Consider the following 15,396-nt stretch of genomic DNA (forward strand, 5'->3'; position numbering starts at 1 on the left):
ATATAATAATAAAACATATGATAGGTTTTGTTTTTTCATAACTACATCTAGGGTTAGCATGGTTCAAATTATCAGTTTATTGAAATAACTAAAACCAAATCTAAATGTTTCGGTTTTGAAATTCAAAACCATTTCGGTTTGTTTGGTTTCGATATGGTTCTGTTTGAAATTGTTGATAAAAAAATAAATGTATATTAGTGATAAGCCAATTAAAAATTAATTTCTAAACAAGAATCCTATTCCTATGGAGATAAATATTAAAATATTATTATAGTTTAAGATTTTTATTTATTAGGGAACATAAAAAAATACATACTAAATTATCTATATATACATATATTGATATATATAAATATTATAAAAATCTTAATGGTTCAGTTCATTTTTAATGGGTAGTACATTCAAAGGGAATCAAACTGAAACTGATAATTTTACCTAGCATCCAAAATCATAATCAAACCCATAAATGGAAATTTTCAGTTTGGATTAGTTTGGTTATAGATGTTCACCCATATCTATTCTACTTTGCGTAAGTCCTTATATTGATTTTTAAGAGTTTCTCTTGTCTTGAATTAATCAACATTGGCAATTAACTGAATGTTGACACTTTATTATGGATGGCTGAGGTGTGATATCTGTTATGCCATGTGATACCATTCTTAATTAATTTGATATAGATGGCTGAGGTCTTATATCTGTTATGAAGAATTTGTGATTTATATAATGATCTACCGTTTTAGAATAGCATACTAATCTAGCAGGGAATAACTTTTTTTCTTTTATCCAGTCATAAAAATGTTTCCCAGTTGTTGGCATGGAGAGAGGTTTCTCCACGAGCAAAGAACAGTCACAAGCGGCATTGGGGAGAAGCTTTAATCTGTAGAGCTGATTGTGGTGGGCCAAGATGTAACATAGATGTTGAACATGCTTTGCTGTCTTGGTAAATCAGTCTTCAATTGTCATTCTCTACAGTATTAGGTTATTGCTAATTATCTTAGAACCTACAATTTGTAATGTAAATGGTCTGCTTTATCTGTCAAACTCAGTGTTCCGGGGATAAACCAAGGGTCTAACCAGGACTTGACCTGTGTCTTAAATTGGTCTCTCCATAGATGGTCCAGCCCGTTGACCGGGTCCATACATCCGGCAGGAGCCCCGCCGGATCCTCCTATCCGGCAGGAGCCCCTCCGGATCCTCCTATCTAGCAGGAGCCCCTCCGGATCCATCCATCCCAGGAGCCCCGCCGGATCCTCCTAGTCGGCAGGAGCCCCTCCGGATCCATCCATCCGGCAGGAGCCCCGCCGGATCCTCCTATCCGGCAGGAGCCCCTCTGGATCCATCCATCCGGCAGGAGCCCCGCCGGATCTTCCTATCCGGCAGGAGCCCCGCCGGATCATCCTAGCCGGCAGGAGCCCCTTCGGATCCTCCTATCCGGCAGGAGCCCCTCCGGGTCCATCCATCCGGCAGGAGGCTGAGCGAGTCCTCTTATGTGGCCGACGCCCCACGATTATCCGCACTTGTAGCACTGGCCCAGTCTGACTGCATTCCCCAATGTGCGCTGGTTCATCTCATCATGACTCTCTGACAATCCCACGCCCCTTATAATTAATATCATATCCCTGCGGTTGGCTCCGCTAAACAGCCAGACAGTGACTGGAGATGACTTTGTTAGCGATGGGACAGTGAAATCGATTATTCCTGCCATCTCATTAATCATGAGGAGACCTTTCTTAAATGATGACGTGACAGGTACATCCGATCATCCCTCTATAAACAGATCACTCCACTCCACAGGTATCTCTCTCTCGCTCTCACTCGTAACTTTCTACGCTCTTCCCTATTCTCTACTGTTTATCTTCCTCTTTTCTCCACTGCCCCTAACTTGAGCGTCGGAGTGGTCGCGCCGGGGCAACACCCGGCCTTCCTATTGACGTTTGCTGTGCTTGCAGATCCAGGGGCCTCCAAGTTTCTTTGTCTCCTCCCTCCTGCTGCTCTTCTTCTCCATTGGTTCCACCCCACGGCGAGCTAGGCCTGGTGACGTGTCCAGGAACAGTTCTCAACCGGAACACTCAGCTCTAAATGATCATATGGTAAATTATATGTTCAGGGTAGAGGCAGAGTCCTTGCATCATTTGTCAGCAAAGTATTGCCCTCTTGTGCCACCTCCAAGGTCCACCATTGCAGCAGCATTTAGTTCTGATGGAAAAATACTTGCGTCAACCCAGTAAGTTGGTGTTTGTTGCTTTACTTTTGATTTTCAGTTGATGGCTTGACTTGCTAAATCCTGGCAGTGGCGACCATACTGTTAAGATAGTTGATTGCCAAACTGGAAAATGTATAAAGGTGCTAAGTGGCCATCGACGAACACCTTGGGTGGTATGTATAGAGTCTATAGACTATATATACTGTTAGAATATTATATGGCCGGCGGCGGTGATTGCATGAGGCTTTTGTTGCATGGAATTCAATTACACGCAATTGGAAATTGCTTCCGTTTTTCAAACGGAATTAATCAAACAATGGGAGAAAAAGCATGCAACGTCTTCTTGCTTTTAGCAAGCCATGCATGCAACGTTTTGTTGTCCATTGGTTCTTCTAGCAAACCATGCCAGTGGACGTGAAGGCAGACGACCGCCGTTCTGTTCCACGTCGCTCTGTTCCACGCCAGTGGCCTTGCCCCCCTTTCATCCTTGCCGAAGTCGCCAGGATTCCGTGGGATCTTGTTCGCCGGCTGCCGGAGACGGCCGCAAGTGACCCTTTCTGCCCCGCCGCGCGATTCACGCGCTTTCTGCCCTACCAGAGGCAGTCGCCGCGCGATTCACGCGCTTTCTGCCCCGCCGCGCGATTCCGTGGGATCTTGTTCGCCGGCTGCCGGAGACGGCCGCAAGTGACCCTTTCTGCCCCGCAGCGCGATTCACGCGCTAAATATTCTATTAAATATTCTGTTTAGAATAAATCGTATTAAATATTCTGTTTAGAATAAATCGTCTAGAATAAGTCCCTATACTCATGTATAAATAGGGACCTATGGCTTGTAATATTTCAATCAATTCAGAATAGAAATATTTCCGACATATACTTTTTAGATTTTGTAAATTTATTGTCATATAATATCTTTATGGTTTCTGACTTTTTTCCTCCTGTTATTTTCTCTGTGAATGTTACTGTTTTATTTTCCCACATATAATGGTTTACAATGACATTTTGAGACAATATTCTTAAAGTACGCCTGCACCACACGTCAATTTCTTCTGAGTGTTCAATCTTTATATTTGCAACACCTTTTTATCAACTTGGATTTTAGACGAGTTATTCTTTTGTTAATCTATATATGGCTTTGAAAAGTAGTCTTTTTTCCCATACCCTTCATTTCTTTTTAACTTCTTTCTGTAGGTTCGGTTCCATCCATTGTATTCGGATATACTTGCTAGTGGCAGCTTGATCATGAAGTTCATCTATGGATGCACAAACTTCTAGCTGTATAGGGTCACGTGACTTTTGTAATATATCCTGCCAAACTCCTATTCGTGTCTAGGCATACAATTATCATTACCATTTAATTTTTTCTACTTCTATAAATGATTTATCATTGTTTAATCTTCTATTGATAAACTTTTTTGCAATATTATTTCGTCTGCAGATCGCCCAATCGCTTCTATTGCTTTCCATGCCCAAGGAGAGCTCCTTGCTGTTGCCTCAGGTCATAAAGTGAGTTCTTTTTTCTCCTGTCATTAATCATTGATTTTTCTTTGATTTTGGTATAATTTATGAACTGATGGATAAACAATCCTATAAATATCATATCTATAGCTTCACATATGGAACTACAAGAAAAAAGCAGAAGCATCCTCACCAACAATTGTGCTAAAGACCCGCCGTTCTTTGAGGGCTGTGCATTTCCATCCACAAGCTGCTCCTTTTTTGCTTACAGCTGAGGTCTCATTATTTCTTTATAAACTTGTGCACATTTGAAATTTCTTCTGCTCTGCTTACTCTTATAGTTTCACAGGTTAATGATCTTGATTCTCCTGATTCACCATTGACTGTTGCAACATCATCTGGTTATTTGCAGTATCCCCCTCCGACCATTGTGATTGCAAACAGGAACAGGAATGTATGTCTACACTTGCAATCTGAAGTTGCTTTTACACCTTTTTATTTGTTCCTACAACCTTATAAGGCATGTAATTGAGCAGAATGGGAGGACTAATGGCTTGGGAAGTGCTGCTCAAAGATTAGAATCTTCTTCACATCTCACTGGTCGACAGAGTCTGGATCTTGGAAACCATATTGAGAACACTATAATTCCTATGGATATAGCTTCTTCTTCAAATGCGATGGAAGAGGATGAAGCTGCTGATTCTTTTTTGGCTGGAACTGAGGCAACAGATTCTTCAATCAGAGAAAGAATTGAGACCACTGAGGTACTGCCTACAGTAGGATTGCAACCAACCAGCTCTGGTGTTGCTGAGGGGAAGGATGTTTCATTCAATGTACCACCATCTGTTGAGTCTAGTGTGGCCATGCACAATCCTATACGGCAGTCCAGGTTGGGTTTAGATGAACTACCTGCCTCAATTTCCACAAATTCCTTCCGAAGGACCGACATACAGATGACTTTCAGAAATATAGACAGTGGACACTTTCATCATGTTATTCCTTCCAGTGATCCAGCATACTGGGAGTTGCCTTTCCTGCAAGGTTGGTTGATTGGTCAATCTCATTCTGGATTGCGCACATCATTACCAGTTGACAGTGCTTTGCATGGTAACTCAATGGCTCTTCATCTAACTGATTCTGGCTTGTTAGCGTGCCTGAGTTGCCTGATTCTCAGAATATGGATTCAACTGCTTTGCCAACAGCATCTGCTGTTAGCCTGTTTAGGGTATCTGGACAATCAGGTTCTCGCCAGCGATCACGTTCTCGTCAGATTGCTGGTATAGGGACAGGTGAAGGTTCCTTATTAACGAATTTCCAAACCGATGAAGCTGCACCTAATGGTGGTTCTAACAGTATTGAGTCTGAGAATCATAGATCGTTAGCTGCAGCTACAGCTGCAGCAGCTGAATTACCATGCACGGTTAAATTGAAAATATGGCTGCATGATATTCAAGATCCATGTGGCACCTTAGAATCGGATAAATGCCGCTTAACTATAGCAAATGCTGTCCTTTGCAGGTGAATTTGCTTAAGTTGACGGAGGGGACGAATCTGTTTTAAGGAAACTGCGTTGAACGCAGGCTCCGACTCGACTCTCAGCACTTAGCCTCTGTCTCGGCTCTCGGCGACTTAGTCGACTCGGCTCTCGGCGACTTGGTCGACTCGACTCTCGGCGTCTCGACGACTCGACACTCGGTGACTTGGCCGTCTCGGCTCTCAGCACTTGGCATCTCGCCCGATTCGGCACTCGACGACTCAACCATTCGGTTGATTTAGCATCGGTGATCGGGACACACCAACCCTTGTTGGCAGCTTGAAATTATCAGTTCAAGTCATCTCTACAGATAAGTTGAATTGTATTGTAATTCAATAAAATATAAATCTCTCCGGCAAATATTTGTCCAACAATCTTAAAACAGATTTGGTTCTATTGAGATGGCCACAGACAACGTTGAGGTGCAACAGACTCAACCTGTGACGGCCCCCGCCTGATTGGTAATGTTCCAATCGCTCATGGGGAAAGACCAGAGAAGTTCACTGGGTTGAACTTCAAGCGTTGGCAGCAGAGCATGCTTCTATCTGACCACGCTAAATCTAGCTCGATTCTTGACTGAGGAACCTCCCAAGCATATTGAGGATGCAACTGTAGTGGAAGCTTGCAATTATTTTGAAGTTTCTATGCCGAAACTACATCCTCAATGGCCTTGCCGACTCGCTATACGCTGTGTATAGCATGAAGAGAACGGCTAAGGAGCTGTGGGAGTCCCTAGACAAGAAGTACAAGACGGAGGATGCAGGGGCTAAGAAATTCATTGTGGGCCGATTCCTGGACTACAAGATGGTTGACTCTAAGACTGTAATCAGCCAAGTCCAGGAGCTTCAAGTGATCTTGCATGAGATCCACTCGGAAGACATGGTGCTAAGTAAGACCTTCCAGGTGGCAGCGATCATAGAGAAATCCTCCCAAGCTGGAAGGACTTCAAGAATTACCTGAAGCATAAGCGAAAGGAGATGAATGTGGAGGACCTTATTGTCCTGATCTCGAATCGAGGAAGACAATAAAAGTTCTGAGAGAAACATGTTCTCTCAGGCTACTGAAAAAGCCAACGTGGTCGAGCACGGTCAAAGCTCGAAACGGAAGAATTCTAAGTCTTCCAAAAATTGGACCCAGAGGAGGTGTATCGAAGAAGAAATTCTCTGGGAAATGCTTCAACTGTGACCGAAGAGGTCACAAATCTTCGGAATGCAGAAAGCCGAAGAAGAAGCAGAGGCCAACTTAAACGAGGGACTAGAGGTGGACGACCTCTGCGCGGTGATCACTGAGCTGAACTTGGTATGTTCAAACCCTCGACAATGGTGGATGGACACGGAGGGGACGAATCTCGAAGAAGTTTTACCAGGGAAACAAGGAAAGGTGGTGCTGAAAATGACCTCAGGCAAGGAGCTCACTCTAACAATGTGTTGTGCATGCCGGAGGTTCGATTGGTCTCCGGATCACTTTTAAGCAAGCTCATTGTATGTGAGTCGGATAGAGTTGCACTAACTAGCCTCTTGTCTCAAAAATTAATAAGAATGAAAGCTCTCGGCGACTTAGGACATGTTAACTACGATGTACTGCTACGGCTCGCACCCGAAACACAAATGTGAGATTTGTGTTGAAGCGGTGACTGAACCACTCGGGTCGACCTTAAAGGTACGCCAACACGACTCTAACACAAAGTATTGCGTCAAAAGTAAAGATGAAGCGACCGACTTAATAAGAAGATTAAGGTGGTTCGACTGACTGAACGGAATCAGACACGAAACAACAGACAAAATGGTGTTTGAATCGCCGTCTCGGCTCTCAGAGTACACTTGGCATCTCGCTATAAATACTTACGAGTGTGGGTGTCTTGCCGGCGAAGAGGATCAAGATAGGACCAAAAACTGTTGATTGCGACTCAACCATTCCTTGTGTATGAATCTTAGATACACAAGAACTCGATTATTGAATCAAGAAATGCTTCATTCTTCGAGCATGTGTTTCCTTATAAGACCCACCGAATATATGAATCACCCTTGTTGGCAAACGTAGTTCTCGGGTTTGAAATTATCAGTTCAAGTCAGGGTCCTCAATGGAAAGAGGCAATTGCATCAGATATTCTATCTTGTTGAATTGTATTGTAGTGGATTTTCAAGAAGAAAATAAATCAGATGACAATATAAATCTCTCCGGCAAAGAGGCCTTGTCAGATTCACACTTAGCCTTTATGTAGATGATATACTTATTATTGGGAGTAATGATAAGATAATCAAATCCACTAAAGATATGTTGAATTCGAGATTTGACATGAAAGACATGGGCCTAGCTGATGTGCACTACTTGTTCGGCGGCGACTTGGTCGACTCGACTCTGCTGATGCTACACGACCAGACTTAGCATACGCAGTAAGTGTTACTGCAAGGGATAACAAGAGTACCGTACTCGTGATTATGGACTGTCAAAGGATATAGCGATGCTGGCTAAGTCTACAAGTGGATATATATTCACTTTGGGAAGTGCAGCCATTGCACTGATTCGGTTGATTTAGCATCGGTAGCCAATGAGCAATTGGTCGAGCACAGAGCCATCTGTATAATGGTAAGTCTAGACATATACGTCATAGGACAACTACTCTCAACGGGAGTTATCACTGTTGACTATGTAAGTGAAAACACACCGAGGGATGGGTTTGAATGCAGACTGGAGATCCCAAAAACTAGGTTCAAAGGGACAACCTAAGCGCACCGACTAAGGAACCCTTGTGAGAAAGAAGTGGGGCCGGCAGCTTGAAATTATCAGATGCGCGAGCTGACTTGCGCACGTCGAATGTCGGACCGGTCAGGACAAATTTGTCCAAGCGAATAAACCAACATTTTGCCACTTGAAAATATTTTTATGCAATTTAATATTGCATGAGCGTTGATGCAATTTTATGCATAAACGTATAAAATGCATTAATGGCATGAAAGTAAACTATATAAGACTCCTAGTCTTAAGCAAAGGAACTCAACTTGAAGTGATTCATCCTCAGCTCCCTCTTTCTTTCTCTCTGGTGATAGTTGAATTGTATTGTAAATTCAATTTGCCAACACTTGGCCGTCTCGGCTCTCAGCACTTGGCATCGGCACTCGACGACTCAACCATTCGGTTGATTTAGCACCGGTGATCGGGACACACCAACCCTTGTTGCTTGAAATTATCAGTTAGCCTGTTTAGGGTATCTAATATGGACAACTGCTTTGCCAACAGCATCTGCTGTTCTCTGGACCAGCGATCACGTTCTCGTCAGATTGCTGGTATAGGGACAGGTGAAGGTTCCTTATTAACGAATTTCCAAATTAACTTTGCTTATGATTCTTAATGACTTCTGGTCATTTGCATTGTGGTTATGGGGGAAGCACACATTCTCTAGTGGTAGTAAATCTTTGCTCCAATCATGAGTATCGAATGACAGTTATTTAGAACAGGATGAAGATTTCAAAATGAGAGTGGCAATAATATGGATTTTGTTTCCATTTATGGACTGAGATCAGCAATTCAAGTGCATTTATTCAGGTTGTGTCATTTATCCAGAAGGGAGATATGATATGGTGATGGTAAACTAATATGCTTTTAGGGAGACAGATTTAGACGAGAAAGAAGAATGAGAGGTTGCTTATCTTTGTTCTTATATGCCATGTTCATGCTGTCTCCCTACCTTCTCTGCCACCTCTTTATGGTTATATTTCCTTGTTCCACTATCTCAAGTATTCTCAAATCTGAAACTTAAATGAATCATTCTGCTCCCTGACTTGTGTAAACAATTTCTTACCTGGCTCACCCAGATCTCATTGGCATTAGTGGATCACTAATATAGCTTCAGCATTATGGGCATTTTTTGTGATTGAAAAAACTTGTATCCTTCCCTTCAATGATTTTCTATCTGGCTTAAGGGGATTGAGTATGCATAATATGTAAATTCAAACCCTCTTTTCTTTCATAGTCTAGTCTTCTTCTATTATGTTTGCCTGATTAGAAAATTGATGTTTAATTGAAGTTCATAAGGTAGCGTCATTAAAAATGATGGGATCCTATGTTAGATTAATGAGCATATTTACTTTAGTTATTGTGATACTATGCGCTGAGGATGTTTTCACTGAACTTCATTTGCAGATTGCTTACAGTTGTTGGGGCACTATTTTATTCTAGTCAGTATACAAGATGTGGAATACCTTGTATTGATGTTTTTAGTTAGATAGAGATTGGTTGATGATTTGATGTTCCTGTGTTGACAGTGAAATGGGCACCCACTTTTCTCCATGTGGACGATTTCTTGTAGCTTGTGTTGCCTGTTTAGTGCCTCATTTGGAAGGTGATCCAGGTTTCAACTTGCAGATGCAACATGGTGGTACAGGGATGGCTTCATCACCAACACGGCATCCAATTCCTGCCAACCAAATTATGTATGAGCTTCGCATTTATTCTCTCGAAGAAGCAACGTAAGAGCCCCATAAAGTTGTATTCGTAGTAATTATATACTTGGTAAATTTTCTTTGTTATTAATGTTGTCCAGTGGTTCATTTCCTTTCTCCATATAGTTTTAGTATGATCCTGTCTTCAAGGGCAATCAGAGCTGCCCATTGTCTCACATCCATTCAGGTCAGTACAGGAAAACATTTTTTTTTGATATTTCAAATAAATATAAGCACTTCAGCATGCAATTTATTTGTGGATCAATTACATTGACTTGGAAGGAAAACGTATAAATCTTGTGATATTGTGGTAGATGTACCAAATTGTCAAATTATTTTGCTATAACTGCTGATGCTTTGGTCCTTAGCATGTATGTGACATGTTTGGTCTCTACTTACTTTTCTTGTGAATTCTTATTCTTACTCCCCCTTTCCTATAAAGGAAGAAAGGAAACAACTAGGAGGGCAGGGAAAAAAAATTCATAGAAAAAGGATTGAGAAATATTTTCTGGCCATTTGTTTCTTTAGTGGAAAAGAATACAACAACAACAATCAAACTTTTATCTCACTAAGTGGGGTCGCTATATGGATCCTCCTATGCCATTAGGTTCGATTCCCTACTATATCATTATCTATATTTATATATTTAAATGAATTTTATTATGTTTTATCATTACTAATCAACTTCTTTTTAGTATTCCTTTTTCTCGATTAATGTGTATATTTATCATGGTCTCATATCGCCTAATTGGGATATTTATTGGTTGGTTAAATACATATCTATACCATCTTAAATGTATCTATACTATCTTAAATGCGTCAAAGTGTTTCTCAGTAGGTGCAATCCCGATTCTCTCTATTCTTATTTCTTATCATGTCCAATCTTATATGTTCATACATTCACCTTAACATCTTCATCTTTACGACTTTCATTTTTTTTTCGTCTGCTCACTTCATAGCCGAACATTCAACTCCATATAACATAACAAGTCTAACTGCCATTTTATAGAATTTTCCTTTAAGCTTTAGAGGTATCTTATGATCACAAGAACAACACCCTCTTTTATTTCAACCATCTTGCTTGTATCTGATGTACCTTTTGCAAAAACGATCATAGATATTTAAAACTTTTTGATATAGGTAACTCTCCTATCTTAATAATTATCTTGGTATGTCTACTACTGCGAAACTTAAATTTTATATACTCTATTTTTAATCTACTAAGCCTAAAACCTTTAACCTCTAATGTTTTTTGCCAAAATTCGAGCTTAGTATTTACTCATTCATAAGTCTCATTAACCAAACAATGTTATCTGCAAACAACATGCACTATGGTAAATTATCTTGGATGTGTTCAACGAGTTCATCCGTAACTAGCATAAACAGATATGAACTTAGAGTTAATCTTTAACATAACCCTATTTTTATAAGGAAGCGATTTTTATAGGAAACACTTCGGTTAATTTGTCTAGAGTTTTCATTTTTGTCATTACATCATTGTACATATGTTTAATTGTCTCAATATACCTATGCTAACATCTTTTTTTCTAAAATTCTTCACATATTTTTTCTTATAATTTTATTATAAGATTTTATAAGATCAATAAATATCATATGTAAGCAAGATGTAAGTTTTGCTTCTTTTCTTGATACTTTTTGGATGTATAGCTTTTATCGTCAACGACATGAATCTAAATTGATTTTTGGTTACCTTGGTGAATTTCTTTAATTTTTTTATTACTTTTTCTTAAAGTTTTATGGTATGACTCATTAGCTTAATATTCTTATAATTCGAATAATTTTATACATCTCATTTGTTTTTATACAAAAGAACTAAAATACTTACTCTCCACTGATTAAATATTTTCTTTATTTTCAATATTAAGTTAAATAACTTCGTAAGTCATTCAATATCTTACTTCGTTAGGTACTTCCATACTTTTCTTATAATATCGTCCGATTCAATTTTTTTCTATTTTTTATCCCATTTAACGTCTACTTTACTTTTGAATTTTGAATTCTCTATTAAAATTTAAATTTTATACTCCTTTTATTTACTTAAATTTCCTAAGCTAAGTTGATTACTTAACCTTTTATTAAAAAGTTAATGAAAATACCTCTCTTTTATTTCCTCATCCTTCACTAGTATTCTATTGGATTTATTTTTAGTGCATCTTATTTGGGTAAGATCCTTTATTTTTCTCTCTCTTGCTTTAGCCATTCTATAGATATTCCTTTTCTCTTCTTTTGTACCAACCTGTTGATACAAGCATTCAAAAGCTTTATTTTTGGCTTCACTCATTGCTTTCTAAGTCTCTTTCTTGACTACTGCATATTTTATAAAGTTTTCTTCATTCTTACAAGTGTATAGTAACTTATAGGCGGTTCCTTTAATTTTTTTGTACTTTTTCATTCATCACCATGATTTTTTATTTGGTGGTGCCTGTTCTCTTGACTTAGAGTACGTTCTTAGCCACTGTTTTTAAATTTAACGTCATCTTATTTCATGTTATATTTGAGTCGTCATATATTTCTCTTAATACTTGTGCTCGTACTCTCTCTTTAAAGATACTTTACTTCTTATCCTCTAAATTCCACCACTTGATCCTAGCAGCAATTGCATATTTTCTTGATATTATGCTTGATGCGCATGTTTAACACCACTAACCTATGTTGGGTGCTTTTTTTCCGGAATGGTCAATCTTTATAAATTTTTCTATCATATTTCTTGACTATAAGAAAGTCAACTTGCAACTTTTGAAAGTAACTAGATGTTCTTTTGTCTTCTTGAAAAATATATTATGTTATCACGAACTCCAATATATATTTATCTCTTCACTTCTTTTTCCAAAATCATAGCTTTTATGTACTGTATCATATTTCTCATTTTACTACTACATGCTCGTTTAGATCTCTTATTAAAATTATCTCATTTGTCGGAATATTTTTTACTACCTGTCTTCTCAAACTCTATCTTTTATGTCTTCATCTAATCTTACGTGAGGTGCATATATGCTAATTATATAAATAGTTTATTTTCTTATCACTATTTTGAGAGCTATAATTCTATCTTCCTTCCTAACTACTACTATTTTGTCCTTTAACGAACCATTTACAACAATATCTACTTGATTTTTTATTTTACTCTTTCTACGTATCATAACTTAAAAGGTGTGTTCTTTATTGTTTTTGTTTTCTCTCCTACCCATTTCGTCTCTTGTAAATATAAAATATTAATTCTTCTTCTAATCATCATATGCATTACCTCCATTATTTTATCAATGAGTAATTCTACGTTCCATGTTCCAAATATAAGACAATCGATATTCCTATAATATTTATTTTTATCCAACATAAAGTGTGAGAACTCTAGTATATTTAATACTACATCTAAGTTCTCATGAAGATGTAGTGGTCATTGCCAAGATGTTGCAGTTAGATCCTATAACACATTCTTTTTAGGGAACAATTTAGCATTAGCGTTACAGTTTGATGGATCCATATGTAATATTTGCTTATGTTTTAACACTGGCTGACAGTCTAACGCAACCCTCCTTTATCCGGGCTTGGGTCGGGCCATGATGAAATTTATTCGCCTAGAGTTGGAGTTTTTAGAGGAAAAGAGTGAGGAAGCAAAATTAAATTTCAAATCTTTATTTGAAAAATATAAAGAAAGATATAGATTCGAATAGTAAAAAATTAATTTTGAAATTTTAAATTGAATTGGAGGTCTCATTACAAGTGAATTAAATTGAATGGAAGCAATATAGACGAAAATTGAGGAAGAATTTCTGTTTTCTTCTTTTTGCTTTTTTCTACCAAATGAAAGGGTGGAAAAGTGCCACCCACTAGATAGATCTTTTTGTAACCTTATTTTGTTCAGGGTTTCCTTGCGTTTAGGAAACACACCCTTCATCTCTATGGATTATGATTTGAAAAAGACATACCCAACATACCTTACAAATTAAGGGAATTGGAAATATAAAAAGCCCAAATGCACCATATTCTTCCAGATTTTATGGATAAGTTTATTAGAATACTCACTTTAGGCTTCCTGCATCATGAATTTTAGTGGCAGTCAGCAAAAATTGCATTGGTTTCAGGTGATAACGGTATAATATTGTTGCACTTAACTGCCTGTACTACATATTATCTGGTAATTTGTGCATGCATATTGTTGATCAAGTTTGTTTATTGATAACCTTTGCAGTTATACTGGTATGTTGTTGTAGATTACCTGTTGTTGCGTGCCACGACTCCGGCTCCGGCTCCGGCGGCGCCTCCGGCGGCAGAGATTGCTTCTGTCAGAGGAACGATCACGGACGGAAAGTCCCTCAGGTTTCCACGAGCCAAATCCTCAGATCTGGTGGTGTTCCTCTTCTCTCCGGCAACCCTCTGTTCTCCTCTGATCTCTCCGGCTTCTAGACTTGGACGCAACCACGCACACAGCGCAGTTTTAGCTTCGTTCACTCACGCACAGTGAGCACCTAACTCCAGCAGTTTTCACTGCAGAGGCCTTTCCTCTCCCTTAAATAGGGAGAGGTCGCGATCTCCATCGAGCACTCCGTGGGAGCATAGCATGGTGGTCGTGCGAGGTGGACAGCGGTTACCAAAACCGTCGGCGGTTACCGAAACCGCCGGTAACTGCTCGTCTGCTAACATCTCCCACTCGTCCAAGTGAAGCCACAAAAGCAACTGGTCACTAAGACCATTAAGAGGTGTCTAGTCACGTAGACTAAATATAACCGGAATGCACAATCACATAGACTGTAAGAACAACCAATTCATACATAGGAAAATGGTTCGTGCGACAGCAAGCACATTGAGCATTCATTGCTAAGAAAGTTGTTACACCTTACATAGCTGCTCATAGAGCGATTAATGCTAAGAAAGTTGTTACACCTAACTTAGCTGCTCTAAATAGTACATAACTATTCTCTGAATGACACATAGTCATTTGTCCGATGGTACACAACCATCATCCAGGTGGCACACAGCCGTTCTCCAATGGTACAAAACCATTTACCTGGATATATCATGTCTTGCTATTTACCCAGATTAAATAACATTTATTCACATCAATATGAACATCTCTAATCCCTCAGTTTAACTATCATGTCAAGAGCATGTTCCATATCCATAATATTCACATTCATTTCCATACATAACAGAAATGGGTCGACCAGTGAATATTCTCAAATAAATGTGAATCTATTTAATCTTCCTTTTTAGCTTGAGTCTATTCATTTTAATCAGTCGCTTTCCTAGTCATGTTCCATAGACCGAATCAACCATAGTCATAGGTTTACATGCTAAAGTAGCAGACCCTAATTAAAATTTCAAGTAAACAGCTAAATAGTCACTGAAGGCAAATGCTGAGATTAACATATAATCTCAAAGGGCTCACATAGTAGAGAAGCAGGGATCCATTCTCCTACTACCCTTATTGTCGTCTTAGCACATGTGGTATGAATCACATGCTACGATGTTATCTTCTTTACAGAAAAGAACGCATGTTTTTCACAATTAAACATCGTACAGATTTCGATCTAAACATTCCCAATGTTTAATCCTGAATCCAACATATGAATTCAAATCTGGCTACAAACAGGTTTAGTAAATGGTGGGAACATTTACTTCGATCATTAAATTTTAAATAATCTCATCTTGATCCAATTATCAAGGCGACCCCAGCTTATAGTATTGTAACACTTTTACAGCTACACAAGCTAACAGCTACATAAGCTGAACTATAAGTACCGG

The 15,396-nt window shown here is 39.0% G+C and overlaps 1 pseudogene; it reads left to right on the forward strand.

The window, feature by feature from the left end:
• Window positions 1-15,396, forward strand: part of LOC141844476 (uncharacterized) — a 32,934-nt pseudogene that overhangs the window by 3,616 nt on the left and 13,922 nt on the right.

The sequence above is a fragment of the Curcuma longa genome, chromosome 13 (assembly GCF_044706935.1).
Source record: "Curcuma longa cultivar G26 ecotype Majalengka, Jawa Barat chromosome 13, ITB_CL_G26_1.1, whole genome shotgun sequence".
Lineage (NCBI taxonomy): Eukaryota > Viridiplantae > Streptophyta > Magnoliopsida > Zingiberales > Zingiberaceae > Curcuma > Curcuma longa.